This window comes from Phoca vitulina, unplaced genomic scaffold (assembly GCF_004348235.1).
Source record: "Phoca vitulina isolate PV1807 unplaced genomic scaffold, GSC_HSeal_1.0 scaffold43, whole genome shotgun sequence".
Lineage (NCBI taxonomy): Eukaryota > Metazoa > Chordata > Mammalia > Carnivora > Phocidae > Phoca > Phoca vitulina.
Window position 1 is genome coordinate 43151 of NW_022589746.1, and position 14616 is coordinate 57766.

Sequence of the window (14616 nt, forward strand, 5' to 3'; positions counted from 1 at the left end):
AAATAGTAATTGTGAGAGTGGACATCCTTGTCTTGTTCCTGACTGTAAGGGAAAGAGTCTCAGTTTTTCCCCATTGAAGATGATATTAGCTTTGGGTCTTTCCTATATGGCCTTTTTGATGTTGAGGTACGTTCCTTCTATCCCTACTTTGTTGAGTTTTTTTTTTTTTTATCAAGAATGGATGCTGTATTTTGTCAAATGCTTTTTCTGCATCTATTGAGAGGATCATATGATTCTTACCCTTTCTTTTACTAATGTGGTATATCATGATTTATTTGCAAATATAGAACCAGCCTGCAGCCCAGGAATAAACCCCACTCGATGGTGGTGATTAATTCTTTTAATGTACTGTTGAATTCGATTTGCTAGTACCTTGTTGAGAATTTTTGCATCCATGTTCATCAGGGATATTGGCCTGTAATTCTCCTTTTCAGTGGGGTCTCTGTCTGGTTTTGGAATCAAGGTAATGTTGACCTTGTAGAATGAATTTGGAAGTTTTCCTTCCGTTTCTATTTTTTTGGAATAATTTGAGGAAAGTAGGTATAAACTCTTCTTTTTTTAAAGATTTTATTTATTTATTTGAGAGAGAGAGTGAGTGAGAGATAGAGATAGAAGAGAGCACGCACAAATGGGGGGAGGGGCAGAAGCAGGGGGAGAAGCAGACTCCCTGCTGAGCAGGGAGCCTGATGCAGGACTTGATCTCAGGACCCTGGGATCATGACCTAAGCCAAAGGCAGATGCCTAACAGACTGAGTCACCGAGGTGCCCCTCTTCTTTAAATGACTGGTAGAATTCCCCTGGGATTGTTGGGAGTTTGTTGGGAGATTTTTTATTACTGTTTCAATTTCTTTGTTGGTTATGGGTCTGTTCAAATTTTCTATTTCTTCCTGTTTCAGTTTTGGTAGTTTGTAGGTTTCTAGGAATTTATCCATTTCTTCCAGATTGCCCAGTTTGTTAGCATATAATTTTTCATAATATTCTCGTATAATTGTTTGTATTTCTGTGGTGTTGGTTGTGACCTCTCCTTTTTCATTCATGATTTTATTTATTTGGGTCCTTTCTCTTTTCTTTTTGGTAAGTCTGGCTAGGAGTTTATCAATTTTCTTAATTCTTTCAAAGAACCAGCTCTTAGTTTTGTTGATCTGTTCTACTATGTTTTTTTGTTTGTTCCTTTTTTTGTTTGTTTTTAAGATTTTATTTATTTATTTGTCAGAGAGAGAGCAAGCACAAGCAGGGGGAGCTGCAGGCAGAGGGAGAAGCAGGCTTCCCGCTGAGCAGGGAGCCTGATGCGGGACTCGATCCCAGGACCCTGAGATCATGACCTGAGCCAAAGGCAGACACTTAACCGACTGAGCCACCCAGGCGCCCCTGTTTGTTGTTTCTGTATCATTTATTTCTGCTCTGATCTTTATTATTTCTCTTCTTCTGCTGGCTTTAGGTTTTATTTGCTGTTCCTTTTCTAGCTCCTTTAGGTGTAAGGTTAGGTTGCATATTTGAGACTTTTCTTGCTTCTTGAGGTAGGCCTGTATTGCAATGTACTTCCCTCTTAGGACCATCTTTGCTGCACCCCAAAGATTTTGGACTATTGTGTTTTCATTTTCATTTGCCTCCATCTACTTTTTCATTTTTTCTTTAATTTCCTGGTTAACCCATTCATTCTTTAATAGGATGTTCTTTAACCTCCATTTGTGGTCTTTCCAAATTTTTTCTTGTGGTTGACTTCAAGTTCCATAGTTTTGTGGTCAGAAAATATGCATGGTATGATCTCAATCTTTTTGTACTTGTTGAGGGCTGATTTGTGACCCAGTATGTGATCTATTCTGGAGAATGTTCCATGTGCACTTGAAAAAGAATGTGTATTCTGCTGCTTTAGGATGAAATGTTCTGAATATATTCATTAAGTCTATCTGGTCCAGTGTGTCATTCAAAGCCATTGTTTTTTTGTTGATTTTCTGCTTAGAAGATCTGTCCATTGCTGTAAATGGGGTGTTAAAGTCCCCTACTATTATTGTATTATTATTGATGAGCTTCTTTATGTTCATTACTAATTGATTTATATATTTGGGTGATTCCAAGTTGGGGGCTAAATACTTACAATTGTTACGTCTTCTTGATGGATAGAAATTATGATAAAATGCCCTTCTTTACCTCTTGTTAACAATCTTTGGTTTAAAATCTAGTTTGTCTGATATAAGTATGGCTACTTCAGCTTTCTTTCTTTTTTTTTTTTAAAGATTTTATTTATTTATTTGACAGAGAGAGACACAGAGAGAGACACAAGCAGGGGCAGTGGGAGAGGGAGAAGCGGGCTTCCCACGAAGCAGGGAGCCCAATGCAGGGCTCGATCCCAGGACCCTGGGATCATGACCTGACCCGAAGACAGATGCTTAATGACAGAGCCACCCAGGAGCACCTACTCCAGCTTTCTTTTGGCATACATTAGCATGATAGATGGTTCTCCATCCCCTCACTTTCAATCTACAGAATATTTTATTTATTTATTTGAGGAGTGAGTGAGAGAGCACAAGCTGGGGGAGGGGCAGACGGAGAGGGAGGAGCAGACTCCCTGCTAAGCAGGGAGCCTGATGTGAGGACCCTGGGCTCATGACCTGAGCTGAAGGCAGACGCTTAACTGACTGAGCCACCCAGGTGCCCCTGCAGATGTCTTTAGATTTAAAATGAGTCTTCTGTAGGCAGCATATGGATGGGTCTTTTTTTTTTTCATCCATTCTGATATCCTATGTCTTTTGATTGGAATATTTAGTCCATTTATGTTCAGAATGATTTTTGAAAGATATGAATTTAGTGCCTCTGTATTACCTATAAAGATGGTGTTTGTGGTGATGTTCTCTGTTCCATTCTAGTCTTTGTTGCTTTTGGTCTTTTTTTCCCCCACTCAATGAGTCCCCCTTAATATTTCTTGCAGGGCTAGTTTAGTGGTTATAAACTCCTTGGGTTTTTGTTTGTTTGGGAAACTCTTTATCTCTTCTTCTATTCTGAATGACAGTCTTGCTGGATAAAGTATTCTTGGCTGCAGATTTTTCCCATTCAGGTTGTTGAATATATCCTGCCATTCTCTTCTGGCCTGCCAAGTTCCTGTGGACAAATCAGCTGTGAACCTGATCTGTCTTCCCTTGTAGGTTAAGGACTTTTTTTCTCTTGCTGTTTTCAGGATTCTTTCCTTATCTGTGTGTTTTGTGAATTTGACTACGATATGCCTTGGCAATGGCTGGCTTTTGTTGAGTTTAATGGGAGTTCTCTGTGCTTCTTGGATTTTGATGTCTGTGTCCTTTCCAAGACTAGGGAAGTTTTCAGCTATAATTTGCTCAATTGGATCTTTTGTCCCTTTTTCTCTCTCTACATCTTCGGGACTCCTATGATACCAATGTTATTCCATTTTAATAAGTTGCTGAGTTCCCTAAGTCTACCTTCATGATCCATTACCTTTGTTTCCCTCTTCTTTTCACTTTCATTATTTTCCATAATTTTATCTTCTATACCACTGCTTCATCCATCCTCATTGTTATGGCATCCATTTGAGTTTGCATCTTGGTTATAGCATTTTTAATTTTGGCTTGACTAGCTTTTAGCTCTTTTATCTCTGCGGTAAGGGATTCTCTAGTGTCTTCTATGCTTTTTTCAAGCCCAGCTAGTATCCTTATAATTGTTGCTATAAAATCTAGTTCAGACATCTTACTTATATCTGTATTGATTAAATCCCTGGCCATCATTTCTTCCTGGTCTTTCCTTTGGGGTGAATTCTTTTGTCTTGTCATTTTGGAGATCAAAAAGAAAAAAGCAAAATAAAATAAAAATTAAAAATTAAAATAAATAAAATAAAGGAAGCTAGGTGTGTTATGGTTTGCTTGTTAAGAGATGCTTGATAGAAAAAAGACAGAGAAAAAGATAAAAAATTTAAAAAAATAAAAATTTAAAAATAGCTTTTTCTCTATCCAAAAAAACCCAAAACAAAATAAAACAAAAAACTCCCCCGGGGCGCCTGGGTGGCTCAGTTGGTTGGGTGACTGCCTTCAGCTCAGGTCATGATCCCGGAGTCCTGGGATTGAGCCCCACATCGGGCTCCCTGCTCTATGGGGAGCCTGCTTCTCCCTCTGACCCTCTCCCCTCTCATGCTGTTTCTCTCTCGCGTGCGCTCTCTGATAAATAAATAAATAAAATCTTTAAAAAACAAACAAACAAAAAACAAAAAAAAACCCCCAAAACTGAACAACAACAATAAAAACTAAAGGCAGCTAAATCCTATTTCACCTAAAACTGAAGCTTTCCAGCACTCTATGATCAGTAGACTTGGTGTGGGTGAGAGGTTTGTGCTGATGTTCTGGGGGAGGAGATTGTTATTCTGAGTCTCAGATGGATTTGCCCTAGTGGAGATGTGTCTGCAGGGCTCAGGGAGGGTGGGACTTGGTGTAGTGGCTCTCTCCACCTGGTGGCACTGTTTAGCTCACTGAGGTCGGTCAGTGCTGGTAGGAGAGGGGTGAAAATGGCTTTGCCCCACTTTCTTGTCTCTGGATTGGGAAATTCATGACCACCAGTCTTCAGGATGCCCTTACAGATGTGCAAACAGTCACCCTCCTGTGTCCCCAGCTTCTGTCAGATCCCTGCCTTCACCCTGTCCTTGACTGAGTTGTCCACCTGCCAGGTGACATAGCATCCTGTGTTTTATCTCAGGTGTGGCCATGTTTCAAAACCCCACACTTCAGAGACACCCATGGCACAGACCTTAACTGATCCTCTGCAGGAGGGTCTTGCTAGGCTGTGGCCGGTGCAGGCTTGTCCCAGTAAATAGTCACACGGCCACACAGCAGTTTGGAGTTTATGGTAAATCACTGGCACCAGGGTCTGCTGCCCTCAACCGGCATCTTTGTTCCTATACTGGTGAGCTGGGCAGCTAAATGGTGCCCGTAGGGTCTGTTGGCTGCAGAGAGGCCATATCACCTCTACCAAATGCACTCCAAGCAGGGGAACTGCTTCTCTCTGTGTGACCCAGGGGATCCTAGACCATGCTGCCTGCTCCTTGGGCTCTGTTCTGCTCCCCCATTGGAGCACCACCAGGGACAACCCTGGCTATGACACTGACCTCCAAAACCTTAGATTTGGTGCTCTGCCTTCAGCTTAGGTCATGATCCCAGGATTGAGTGGGAAAAACTGGTGGCGTTGAAAACCTCTCCTACTATGTGCCAGCCCTGATGCCAGCTATTGGGGAAGCAGGTGTAAATAAGAAATCCAGGAACTGTCACCATTTCTATTTCTTTCCTAACAATTAATATTGTTAAAACATGTTTAACAATATTAAACATTTGTAGTGTAATATTGTCTGGCTGTTTGTTGTCTGTATTTATTCATGAATAAAAGGATCATGTTCGTTTTGTTCACTGTTGAACCTCCAGCACTTAATACAGTGGGTATCCTATGGTTGGCAGTCAATAAGCATGTATTAAATGAGTCTGCAGATTCGTCTATATTTATTTTTATATTTTATATTCCATAATAGTGGAAACCAGTTACTATTACACACGCAAAAACTTTTTTTTTCAGTTCAACTGTAAGTTTTTTTCACACAGGTGTGGTCTGAAATCCATCACGAGGGAATATCATGAAGATCGGGAGGGCTCATATTCTATGCAGGCACACATTCCAGTTTCTCAACCTTTGAATGAGTCAGTTCCTTTTTATTTTCTTGTCTTGGGATTAGAAAGCTTGGAAGCAGCTGACACTTGTGCAGGCGCCCTGACACGGGTGGGCTGTGGCCCCTCAGGAGGCCCACGCTGAGGACACGCTCTCGGAGTCTGTAACAGAGATGGGAGGAACTGGAGCTAAGGGTCAGTCTTTTCATGACATTGAAACAAAAGCATTGTCTTTCCCAGGAGGATTTTAGAAGAACAAAAAATTTCAGGTCTTTAAAACCATTGAAAAGTGCCTTTTTGATATAGCTACTTTGAAAGGATGCCTGGAATTGCTCCACTTGTTCTTATAATAACACTGTGTGTCAATCACCTGGCTGCCAAAAAGTACAGGGTACTTTACAAAGACAGAGCCAGAAAGTCTCAAAACACCGTCTGTCTAAGCAACAGCTTCCCCAGAACTGAAATGACCTCTTTCTGCTTCTAGGGCCCTTCAGTGTAGATTCTCAGAGGTTAGGGAGAATATCCGCCACCTGTGAACTAACTATACAGCCCCTGAGAGGATATTTAGTTCTACCATGGAGGGGGGCAGGTAGAATGGGGAGAAGGGTATCTTTATCACTTACCACCCTGATCCATTATTGTGAAAAACCTTTGCCAAGGCGAGCTACTATTACAGAATGATGCTGGAGACATGCCTTCTGGCATCTTGGTATAGGAAAAAGTTGAGATCAGCTTTAATGAAATGATCTTATCAGAGATGATACTTGCTTGCTGGCCAGTCATCTCCATTAATGAGAGCAGTGTCCCAGTCTCTTGTCAGTGTAATCCAGTTCTGTGTTCTGGGACCCAACACAGTACCCTTGAATCTGGCTAGCTATTGAAAAAATTTATTCTGGATCAGAAGAAAAGACAAGCGAAGGATCAGAATAATTCCAAGCCTCTCATTAGCACATTTGATTAACAAGGTAGTGTCATGTCCGAATGTAATACAGGACATACCTATAGATCATTTCACCTGGATCGACTTCCTTTGTGAAAAAAATTTTTTTTAAAGATTTTATTTATTTGAGAGAGAGAGAGAGAGAGAGAGAGAGAGAATGAGCAGGGGAAGGAGCAGAGGCAGAGGGAGAAGGAGACTCCCCTCTGAGCAGGGAGCCCGACGTGGGACTTGATCCTGGGACTCCGGGATCATGACCTGAGCTGAAGGCAGACACCCTATTGACTGAGCCACCCAGGTACCCTTTCTTTGTGAAAATTATGTTTGTTCTTATTCCATATGTAAAATATTGACTATATACCACAGTAAAGATGATTTGGTATGAAAAAAAATAAGATTCCAGAAGACCATTTTCTTGGGGTCACTTAAATTAGAAATTTATGTGTGAATCTGTGACAGGGAGAGGAAGAGATAACCTCGGGCTCCCTCACCCTCTACAAAAAATGTTTATCCATTCATGGGTTTCTAATAAATGGGCTAAGAGGAAACAGAAGTTTGAAACAGGAACAGTCAAGAGTTTGTTTCTAGACATGAGGAAATGTCAGGATGATGCAAATAAGTTTCAAGGACAGATGGAATCCACTATTAAGATTTGGGGCAGTTCAGGAGGTTTACTAGTTACCTATTGCCATCTAACAAATTAACCCAGAACATAGCTTAAAACATTTATTATCTCCTAGTTTATAGACAAGAATTAGGGAGCAGCTTAGTAGTTGGATGATTCTTGCTTGTGAGATTGTGGTTGAGCTATTGGCTAAGGCTGTGTTTCTTCGGAAGGCTTCCTTGATTTCAAGATGGCTCACTCACATAGTTGTTGGCAGGAAGCCTCCATTCTTCGTCATGTGGCCCTCTCCATATGTCTGCTTGGTGTTCTCATGACATGGTAGCTGGATTTGTAAGACAGAGTTAGAAGTCACACTCCTTCATTTCTGCAATATCCTATGAATAATATGAATATGAATCATCCCTACCTAGTGTGGGAAAGGACTACACAGGCTGTGACATCACTGGGGGCCAGCTACCACAAGAGGTTATGCCAAATGCCAGCCTAGGAGACTGTAGAAAATGCTGCACTTCATTGAAAGTAAGAACTGCCCTATCAACTGGATGAAGAAATGGGTTGGGACAAATATTAGACAGTCTTAGGGAACTTTAGGAGTGGAGGGAAGGGAAGATTATGCAAAGTAGCTACAAGGGGTCTTAAATCTCAGATGTAGAATATTTGGGAGATGTTAGAAAACTGCCTTTCTTAACTGGAAACCTAGAGACCAAAGTGTAATGGGAAAGATTAGAATGGTCATAGAAGGACATGAACATCTCTTCCTGGGACATGCCCTAGGAATGATCACATTGCAGATGACCTTGAAAGCTTAATGTGGGAGGCATTGAGTCTTTTACTAGATGGGGAAGCAGGTTTTGAGAGGGATCAAGCATTACACCAGACCTGGTAGCAAGGCCAACCTAAATCAGCTTCAGCTACGTGGCCAATAGAACAAAAGGTAGTGTGGTTTTAAAACTAAATATAACTTTATTTATGTATGTAGGTACATACGTATGTAATTTCTGCACCCTGTGTGGGGCTCAAACTCACAACCCCGAGATTAAGAGCCAGCCAGGGACCCTGAAATATAGCCTTTAATGACATTAATTCCACAGCACCTACCTTGAGGGGTTAAGGGAGAGTAGCAGGAGGAGTGAGATCTCCTGTTGGCTTCATGTGCGACATCAGTATTTGGCTAGAGTTTAGGTCAAGTAAGACTCAAAAAAATCTTCCTATGTCCTGTATTATTTTACTTACTCATCCATCCATCCATCCATCCATCCATCCAATGTTTATTGATCACTTACTTTGTGCCTTGATTCTCTAGAGAAAAAACAAAATTGTTGAATTTTTAGTTCATAAAATTATATGTTTCCCAAAAATCATTACCACAGTATTGTGTCTCTGGAGCATGTTACTACACTAGTCAAGGAGAAGGGAGCTAAAATTTGTTGGAGATGAAAGTCACACAATTAACAAATGGCAAAACTACAACTAAATTCAGGTTGGCCAGTCTGTTTATGCCCTTTGGATCACATCTCCAAAAATGATTTATCTTAATTTTTCTTAACACGGTAGCACTCTCTCCCCTGATGCTTCACCAAGAAGCACTGGCTATTAGTTTTTGTTTTGTTTTGTTTTGAGACAGAGAGAAAGAGTGCAGGAGTGGGGGTTAGGGGCAGAAGAAGAAGGGGAAAGAGAATCTTAAGCAGGCTCCATGCCCAGCATGGAGCTTGATACGGGACTCATCTCATGACCCTGAGATCATGACCTAAGCCAAAACCAAGAGTCAGATGCTTAACTGACTGAGCCACCCAGGTGCCCCAGTTATTGCGTCTTTTGAGAAGAGTCTTTGCTCCCAAGGACACCTGAAATAATCTTAAACAAAATTACATTAAAATATCCCCATACCTTAAAAAAGTTAGAGTTAAGTATGCTTTTGTAAACATCTATTCTGGTCTCACGCTGTAATTATGAGACTTCCTAATAGATTATGGGCACTTAAGCAAAAAAAATTTTTTTTTTTTTTTATTTGAGAGAGAGAGAGAGAGAGAGAGAGAGAGAGAAACAGCATGACAGGGGAGAGGGTCAGAGGGAGAAGCAGGCTCCCCGCTGAGCCAGGAGCCCGATGTGGGACTCGATCCCAGGACTCTGGGACCATGACCTGAGCCGAAGGCAGTCGCTTAACCAACTGAGCCACCCAGGCGCCCAAGCAAAAAAAATTTTGTGTACATAAATAAACATTTAAAGAACAGAGCTTTGTTTATCAGACATAATTCTCAATAGATAATATATATTGTTATTTATACATGATACATGATCAAAACAGAATATAATACTGTCTACTAGTAGATTGTCCTCATTGTTATGGGCTGGATTGTGTCTCCCAAAATTCATGTGCTGAAAGAAGCCCTAACCCCTTCTACCTCAGAACATGACAGTATTTGAAGATAAGGTCTTTAAAGAGGTAACTAGAGAAAATGAGGTCATTAGGGAGAGCCCTCATCCAATCCGATTATCGTCTTTACGAGAAGAGAAGAGGAGGACACTGGCAAGCACAGAGGGAAGACCACGTGAAGACAGGGAGAACCAGCCATCTACAAGCAGAGGAGAGAAGCCTCCGAAGGAACAACTCTGTTTACACCTTGATCTTGGACTTCTAGCCTCCAGGTCTGTAAGAAAATAAATTCCTGTTATTGAAGCCACCCAGTCTGTGGTACTTTGTTATAGCAACTCCAGCAAACTAATCCACACACTTATACAAATGAGGGGATTCAAAGTTGGAGAAGTAAAATGACCTGCACAGGTGTGTGACACTATCGGGCTCAGATGTGGGTTCATTTGACCAGAAAGCCATCTGCTGCACCCCACCCCCAACAGAACATGCTCTAGGGAAAGAATAAATAGTAACTATTGCTTCCCTCTAATGGAGTAACTTTACATCCTCCCATCCTCTGCCACCCAAATCCTTTCCACAGTCCTTTGCAGAGCAAGTCACTGATCACTGATGTCTCCATGTCACCTCAGGTTTCCCGACTCCCACCATGGACTGAGAATTTGTTACCTTGTCTTCCAAAACAGTGACTACAAAAGCTTCACACATTTCAGAGGATCCAATAGAACATTTTTCTTCCTAAGATAAACAATATATTTTAACGCTTTTTAAAAGGATATTGACTGGAGTTTCATTTTTAGTCAAAGTGGAGCCCAAAACCCCTATCGCTATCCCTTAAGTAAGCTTGGAACACACGTGGATTTTATCAGGCAACATGAACTCTGGGCATGTCTGTTTACTGACACAACCAGATCAATGTGCAGATCCTGTCGGTGTGCTGGACAAAGAAAAGCAGACTGTTTGGTTCCAGACTGTGTGCTGAGGACACTCCCCCATGATTGTCCAGACTTTGTCTCAACCTTTGTTATCCCTTCCTTCCCTGACATTCAACCCAGAACCAGAAATCAATGAAGCAATCAGTTTGTAAATAGGGTAGCTACAGTGCCATATTGTGTTTATTATTGGCGACCTTATAAATAAAGGAGACAGATTGTTTCAAATTCAAAAGGGGCCAAATGACTTACCGTGCAATGAGATGGTAGGTACCCATTCAGATAAGCTCTTACTCACACATGTGGTGCATTTAGCAGTTACTTTTCCATTTCTCCCTTCCCAGCTTTTGATATTTGGTCTTTCTTAATATTTGTAACTTTTTAAATGTCTTTCCTTTTCATTTAACATTGGAGTCCCAGAGTTCAGCCCTAGGTCTTCTCCTTAGGTCCTCTCCTCTTCTTGGTCTATACTCCTTCTTTGATGATCTAATGCCCTCCTATCCTTCATCCATGTGCTGACATCTCTAGACAGCACCTCTCTCTGAACTCCAGACTTATATATTCAACTGTCTACTCAATATTTGCTCTTGGACATCTCATAGGCAACTCAACCTCATAGGTACAAATCAAATTCCTAATCTTTCTCCTTGAACCAGCCCCTTGGAGTCTTCCTTATCTTAGTTAATGACAACTTCAGTTTGTCAGGCCATGATCCTTGGAATTGTCTTGCCTCCTCGTGTACCCTCAAACCCCAGACCCAGTGCACCAGGAGGATCATGCTGGCTCTACCTTCAAGGTATGTCCAAAACCTTCCCACCACCACCTCTGCACTCCTGGTCAAGTCCTTCATCTCCTAATTGGTCTCCCCACTCCCCTTGTCCTTGACAGTTGCTTTTCATCTGTAGCCCCAGGGATCCTGGGAGCCTAAGTCAGATGATGCTACTACCCATCTCAATTCCAGCAGCTCTCAGCTCATGCAGAATTGACACTACATCTACCACGGCCTATGTGCGTTTTTCTTTTTTCATTTTTTCTATGCCTGGTCATGGAAGATGATTGCTAACATTTTCCTAGGCACATGAGGCTCCTTGCTGTTTCTCTGACCTGCTGACACAGTCCCTGCTAGCAGGGATTTTGCTGTTGCTCTTCCCTTTGCCTAGAATGCTCCTTCCTCATTCTATGATGAATCAAAGTAGCTCACTATGACTTACACAATAGAATGTTCCTTCCCCAGACACCCAAACACTTAGTGACCTCGATCCTTCAAAGTCCTTGCTCAGATGTAACCTGTGTGAGGCATTCTCTAACTACCTGATTAAAACATACCCCCGTCCCATTCCCTTTCCCTGCTTTTCCTCCTCTGTGGTGTTTTTCACCCTCTGACATGATATCTAATTCACTTATTTTGGTTGCAGCTCTGTGAAGGAGTGGTTTGTGTCTGTTGTGCTGATTGACATTATCCTCAACCACTATAGGCCTCGCATGCAGTGGGTGCTTAATAAATATTTGCTAAATGAGTGAGTTAATGGAATTCCTCCTACACAATTCCCTTATTTAGACAGGAAAACCCCACTGCCTAGGAAGAAAGAGTAAACCCATGGTGGCTTCAAAGGGAACTTTTGAATTAATCTAAACTAGTGGGTGTTGTTTTTGAAGTTCCCTCCTAAGATAAGGTAAGGTTTTTATTTATGTTAAATATGTATGATTTGGAGGCTCTTCTTTCACTATGTTGATCTCCATTCTTTTAGACATTAAATATACCCCTTGATACACAGAAGCATTCAACAGATATGGGCCGAAGCCAGCCAAATCAAATTGATTGGTTTCATTTCCTTTCCTGGAACAAAGCAAACTTACCCATTTTTGGTTGGTTGTTTTTGAGTCTTTTCTTGTCTGATAGTATTTCTCTGCATTTTGATTTGATTTGATTTGATTTGATTTTAGTTGCTTTTAAAACTCAGGACCACTGTTATAAGGATTAAAGGAAAAGAAAACAAATATTTTTAATCAACAAAATCTTTCCTGCTGCTCATATTCATCTTCTGGGTTATTTCAGATTGATGAATTTGAAGGCACTCCCTTAGGGTATATGGTAGGAATTCACTCTGCACTCTCAAGTCCCAAAGGGCAGAGTTCAAATTCTACAGAAACTAGATCCCAACAGCAACTAGGCCCAGTCTGTATTCCTAGGGAGGAAGAGCCCAGAAGCATTTCTCACCTAGGGCTTCCCAAATCTGGTTCCCTGCCATGCTTGGGAGGTGCAGAGCTCTAGAAGTCATTTCCAGAAGGGTGTAGCGGCAGCAATCCCAGGGGCAGTTGCCACAGAGCCCTTCCCCCCAGCTTTGGAATCCTCCCCAGTGATATTGTGCACCTGTCTTTGCCCTCCATGTCCGTGGAGCTTGTGGGAGCTGAGAGCTGTCTGTGAGGGATGAGAATACCAAGGAAAGCACTTCCCAAGGTGGTGAGCACAGAGGCCAGAATGATGGCAATACCTTTAGCTGGACCTACAAAGATGCTTATGACTTAATTAGGTAAAGACAATGGAAAAGGCTCTCCAGGCAGGGATAACTCTATAAAATATATTTTTGTAAATATTTTATTTATTTATTTATTTGAGGGGGGGCACGAGATGGGGGTGAGGGGTAGGGTCAGAGGGATAAGCAGACTCCCTGCTGAATGCAGAGCCCATTGAAGGGCTCCATCCCAGGACCCTGAGATCGTGACCTGAGTCAAAGTCCTACACTTAAAAGACTGACCCACCCAGGCGCCCCTAAAATATTTTTAATGTGACTTAAAACTTTCCAATTTTGACTGATTAGAAAGCCATCCGAATTAATGAAATTTTAGAATTACAGAAAAAATTTTCAAACAAAATATTTGATCATGAACAAATCCTTAAGTCAACAAAAGGCCTCAATCAATGTTTATGGAATTACTTTATTTATTTATTTATTTTTTTATGGAATTACTTTAATGAATAGATAAAAAATGGTTTTAAATTCACAATAGGACAGTCCTATTATTTCAGAATTGCCGGCTCGGGTGATTACACTTATCGGGAAATGGTGACGTGAACAGTTCTTATCTTCAGGGGGGGCTAAAAAATTAGAGAAGGTCAAGGTTTTGCAATAGCTAAGAGGGGTTTCTAAAGAGTTCTTATCATCTGTAAGGATTTGGACAGCTGGACAATGTTTGACCTGGGGAGGTTCTGTGATGTGTGTTTGGGGAGGGAAGTTGGAAGCATATCAGTTGCTGCAAAGGTCTGGGAAGGAGGCTTTTTCTATCAAAAGGGTCCGAACAGCTGGGAGGGCAAATCCGGAAGATCGCAGTAGGTCTCAGAAAATGGACTTGGTGTTTCTCATCAGTGGCAGCCTTGCAACAGCTGGGAAGACCCAGAACTGGGGATTTTAAAGAGGAAGAGAAACTAAGACTGGGGGGCGGGGGTGGGCGCGGGCATCTGTGTACGACATGAATGGCAATTCTGGCCTCTTCCCCAGCAAGGTCTTGGTGCCAAGTTGCCTGTCGTCCATCCAAGGGCCCTCCCTGGTGCTCTCATTTTCCTCCAGGAACTTATGTCTATAAATTGCCATTCACCTCTTTCACAGCAGTCCTGCAGGACCAGTTCAGTTTGTTAAAAATACTAGAACACCCACAAACAGCACTTGTGGAAGATGATACCTATATTAAAAGTAACTATTAGATGGGGTGGCTGGGTGATAGACATCGGGGAGGGTATGTGCTATGGTGAGTGCTGTGAATTGTGTAGGACTGTTGAATCACAGATCTGTACCTCTGAAACAAATAATACATTATACAAATTTAACATTATATGTTAAAAAAAAAAAAGAAGAAGATAGTAGGAAGGGAAAAATGAATGGGGGGAAATCAGAGGGGGAGACGAACCATGAGAGACTATGGACTCTGAAAGACAAACTGAGGGTTCTAGAGGGGAAGGGGCGTGGGGGGATGGGTTAGCCTGGTGATGGGTATTAAAGAGGGCATGTACTGAACGGAGCACTGGGTGTTATACACAAACAATGAATCATGGAACACTACATCAAATACTAATGATGTAATGTATGGTGATTAACATAACAATAAAAAAG